The sequence below is a fragment of the Tachyglossus aculeatus genome, chromosome 20 (assembly GCF_015852505.1).
Source record: "Tachyglossus aculeatus isolate mTacAcu1 chromosome 20, mTacAcu1.pri, whole genome shotgun sequence".
Lineage (NCBI taxonomy): Eukaryota > Metazoa > Chordata > Mammalia > Monotremata > Tachyglossidae > Tachyglossus > Tachyglossus aculeatus.
The window spans coordinates 2,512,446-2,517,693 of record NC_052085.1 but is presented as its reverse complement, the minus strand read 5'-3'; positions in this window follow the sequence as shown (position 1 = coordinate 2,517,693).

Below are 5,248 nucleotides of genomic sequence, written 5' to 3'. Positions count from 1 at the left end.
GGGGCCCCCTTCGCGGAACGGCGAGGGAGGTCCCCTGCCGCCCGCCGTCGCCGCGCCGGCGCAGGCGCAGACGGGCCCGGCCCTGGACCAAGCGGTGGGGCGCATGCGCCGGCGAGGGGGTCCGCGCGGGGCGGCGCATGCGCCGGCGTGGTGTCCGCGCGGACGGGCGCATGCGCAGTGGGGCCACCCCCACCGTCGTCTCCCCTCCTGAGGCGCGTGGCTGAGGGAAGGCCGCCTCGAGTGTGCAGGTGGCCGCCATTCATTCATTCACTTGTATTTATTGAGCGCCCACTGCGTCCTAAACGCTTGGAAAGTGCAGTAAATAGGGACAATCATCATCATCAATCGTATTTATTGAGCGCTTACTCTGTGCAGAGCACTGTACTAAGCGCTTGGGAAGTACAAATTGGCCACATATAGAGACAGTCCCTACCCAACAGCGGGCTCACGGTCTACAACGGCCTCCCTCCCGCCATTAGCCCCTGAGAGGACCCAGTCACCCCTCAGTTGAGGGACTGTACCTGTATATATGTTTGTACATATTTATTACTCTATTTTACTTGTACATATCTATTCTATTTATTTTATTCTGTTAGTACGTTTGGTTTTGTTCTCTGTCTCCCCCCTTTTCGACTGTGAGCCCACTGTTGGGTAGGGACTGTCTCTAGATGTTGCCAATTTGTACTTCCCAAGCGCTTAGTACAGTGCTCTGCACATAGTAAGCGCTCAATAAATACGATTGATGATGAAGATGATGAAAGTGCAGTAAATAGGGACAATCCCTGCCCACAACGGCCTCCCTCCCGCCATTAGCCCCTGAGAGGACCCAGTCACCCCTCAGTTGAGGGACTGTACCTGTATATATGTTTGTACATATTTATTACTCTATTTATTTTACTTGTACATATCTATTCTGTTTATTTTACTTTGTTAGTACGTTTGGTTTTGTTCTCTGTCTCCCCCTTTTAGACTGTGAGCCCACGGTTGAGTAGGGACCGTCTCTATATGTTGCCAACTTGTACTTCCCAAGCGCTTAGTACAGTGCTCTGCACACAGTAAGTGCTCAATAAATACGATTGATGATGATGATGATGATGATGGTATATATGTTTGTACATATTACTCTATTTTACTTGTACATATCTATTCTATTTTATTTTGTTAGTACATTTGGTTTTGTTCTCTGTCTCCCCCTTTTAGACTGTGAGCCCACTGTTGGGTAGGGACCGTCTCTACAAGTTGCCAACTTGTACTTCCCAAGCGCTTAGTACAGTGTTCTGCACACAGTAAGCGCTCAATAAATATGATTGATGATGACTGAGGCGAAGTGACAGGCCACCATTGGCCACCCTCATTCATTCAGTCATATTTATTGAGCGCTTACTGTGTGCAGAGCACTGTACTAAGCACTTGGGAAGTACAAGCTGGCAACATACAGGGAATGACAGATAAGGGAGTAAGGGCTTAATAGAGTTTGTAAATCAGCACTCTGCACATAGTAAGCGCTTAATAAATGCCATTAAAAAAGTGCTAATAATGATGATGATGATGGCATTTGTTAAGCGCATACTATGTGCAAAGCACTGTTCTAAGCGCTGGGGGAGGTTACAAGGTGATCAAGTTGTCCCACAGGGGGCTCACAGTTTTAATCCCCATTTCACAGATGAGGTAACTGAGGCACAGAGAGGTGAAGTGACTTGCCCAAAGTCACACAGCTGACAGTTGGCAGAGCCGGGATTTGAACCCATGATCTCTGACTCCAAAGCCCGTGCTCTTTCCACTGAGCCACGCTGCTTCTCCAATGGCTATGATGGCTATGAGCTATGAGCTTGTCCCGTCCCTGCCAAATTACCTGCGGTAAAATGGGAATGATTGGGAGCCAGTTTTTTAATGAACTATAACAATCCCGTATTGGTGTCTAAAAATTTCAGTCTAATGAAGGTTACAGGGGTAGCATTTGGTCAGCCAAGGAAGGCAAAATTGAAAAGTAATGGGGAGAACTTTCTTCTTGAAATAAGTTGAAGTGTATGGGTTTTTGCAGGGTTGCTCATTAGGGGAAGTCAGAAGGTTTCTCGTTTGTTCTTGCCTCTTTTATTGAGATGTCAGTGTCTTGGCTGGTTATCAGAAACTGCTAATTAGGAGTTCATTCAAATAATCTATGATTTATTGAGAGCTTACAGTGCACAGAGCACTGTACTAATAGCTTGGGAGAGGAAGTATAGCAGTTGGTAGACACATTCCCTGCCCATTCATTAGTATTTATTGAGTGCTTACTGTGAGCAGGGCACTGTACTAAGCGCTTGAGAGAGTATAATATAGCAATAAATGGACACATTCCCTGCTCACAGCGAGTTTAAAGTCTAGAGAGGAAGACAGACATTAATATAATAAATAAATTACAGATCCGTACATAAGTGTTGTGGGGCTGGGGAGGCAATGAACAAAGGGAGCAAGTCAGGGTGACGCAGAAGGAAGTGGGAGAAGAGGAAAGGGGGGCTTAGTCAGGGAAGGCCTCGGAGGAGATATGCCTTCAGAAAGGCTCTGAAAGTGGGGAGCGTGATTGTCGGATAGGAGTAATTAGTAATTCTTAGTTTCCATTTTAAAGCAACATCAGTAATCTGGCTCTCTTACCCATCTGTCCAGGGATGAGCTTCAGCTCGGGAACATATTGAATCTGCCAGAATTTCTCGGCCAGCGCCGGCCTCCGGCTGATAGAGAACCAAGGAACCAGCCATCCTACCCGTCCACATCATGTGCAGGTAAAGATCGGCCCGGGCCGCGAGGTGCTCGGAGCCAGGTGGGCTCCGTTCTTGAGCGCCGGTAGTTGTCGTTTGGTCCGGGTGACCGGGTTTTCTCATTGCTGGTGTTCTGCTTTCACAGTTACCTTTGTATTTCTAAAGCAGTCGGTGATTTTAAAAATCACCCGATCTGAGGCAGCGAGGGGTTTGTACACTTGGACACCACATGACTATTGTTTGCGTAGGTAGAAGTTTTCCTCTCCTTCCTTCAGTACGTACCCTGTGGCGAAGCCCGCCCTGTCTGTGGTGTCTGTTTGTGTCCCGAATCCGGTAGTATTGGTCTCAGAGATAAGATGGAGGGCAATTTTCCAAACGGATTCACAGTGATAGAAAGAGGAACGAGCCAGAAACGAAATGTTATTTGCCCAAACGTCCCCTCACCCCCATATTTTGTCCCAAGGGTTCTGAGAAGCCGACAAAACAGCTACAGTCCTTCCTTCAAAACGTTGGGAATGAGGGTCACCGTGGAAAACGTTCCTTCCGTGTGCTTCAGTGTTCCAAGAGGGGTTCTGTAGCCCGACCTCTGCCTGATGGAAATGGTCATCTGGGCAATTAAAGAGCTGTTTTTTTCCGGGATAGTATCCATAGCTTTGGTGAACTTGCTGTAGAAATGTTTGCTGCGTATCATCTTGGCTAGCCTCAGCAGATAATTAGCTTCCGCAGGGCAGAGCCAAATCTGCCTCACGGCACCGCAGCCATGAGCAGTGTCGAAAAACATGATGGTTTTGTGGGGGGTGATGCAATAATTGTGTTCAAACGGCTGCACTGCTCTGTTGGTCCCCCCAGTTAACACCGAGTGGAAACGACTGAGGAACAAAATCAGGCAGTGAGTCGAAGAGATATTCAGTACACTCTGAACCGTCTTTCTGGTCTGGTTTTTTGTTTTGCTTTCATGGTGGTTTGTAGAGAAACTGCCAGTGCTCCTTGCCTCCCTCCAAGTCGAATCAAAGTTCCTAAACATTGAGAAGCAGTGTGGCCTTAGTGGATAGAGCATGGGCCTAGGAGCCAGAAGGACCTGGGTTCTAGTCCCGGCTCTGCCACTTGTCTGCTGTGTGACCCTGTGCCTCAGTTACTTCATCTGTAAAATGAGGATTAAGACGGTGAGCCCCATATGGGATAGGAACTGTGTCATAGTAACTGCTTAACAGATGCCACGCGTATAAAAAAAAGGCTGTTCACCAGCTCTCTCACCTTTCGACTTATCTGCCTTCTTGACTTGCCGTTCCTCAGCGTATGCTCTACCATCCTCAAGGCGCTTAACAAATACCATCATTATTATTGTTAACAAAACTCAGTACAAGCCCTGAAATGATTTCATCTAAGGGGTAGTGGCTTTCACTGTTTAGACTGGTGAAAGTTTGCAGAAAGAGACATTTGTGAGGTAAATAAGAGAAATGAAACAAAACGGTCCCTTCTTCCATTTATACCTGACAAAATTGAACAAGTTGTAAAAATACCCATTAGGACAGAAGAGTTCATTGATCACTTTCCATGGGTGAAAACATTTCAAGCCCAAGGGTCCAGTGAAGTGACCGAACTGCAAGTGGTAGCTGCCAGTATTTCATTTTGGCACATTTTTAAGTGGGCATAGAGGCTTTTGGAAGGAACCCTAGAAATAATAGCACAGAGAAGTTAAGTGACTTGCCCAAAGTCACACAGCTGACAATTGGCGGAGTTGGGATTTGAACCCATGACCTCAGACTCCAGAGCCCGGGCTTTTTCCACTGAGCCACGCTGCTTCTCCAAGCAGAGCAACCGAGTCCCCTCGGTGTCTAGGGTAGGAAACACATCTGTCTTCCGTCAGTTTCTTCTTTAAATATCTCCCCAAGTCGACTTTTATGGGGGCGGGTGGGGGAGACGGTGACTATCCCTTTCTCTCTGGATCCTCAAGTTAACAATACCCCCTGGGACTCGAAACACAAGATGTTTCATTCAGGAAAGAGGTGCACTCAAGTAAGCAGAGATCTTTGTGACAGTGTCTCCCCTACGCACCGCTGCCCCATGCCCAGCTAATCACATTACCATGAGAGTGAGGAGGTGACGGCAGTCAGCAAAATAAAGAGGAGGAGAAAAGCAAGACTAATCTTGTTAAAAGGGAAGCAAAGATAGACGCTACTTTTACACAGCAGCTTAAGACGTCCCAATTTTCCCAGGACTGGCATCACCTGTACGCTGAGGACCGTGGGGGCGGCTGGGTTCGGGAGTATTGTAAGGACAGGCCGACTCCACTTCACAGTTTTCTGTGAAAAGGGACAAAAAGCCCAACTTCCGGGAGCCCCCTGCCCTTCTCTCCTTCCTCTTGCTTTCAGACACGTAAGGCGAAACGTTTTTTAGCTCCGGAATATCTGGCAAGAAAAATATTGATGATGAAATGCCCTGTGCGTGCATGTGCTCTCTCTCCTCCCTCCCCAGCATGTTTCATCAAAAACAATGAACACAAAAAGATAAGC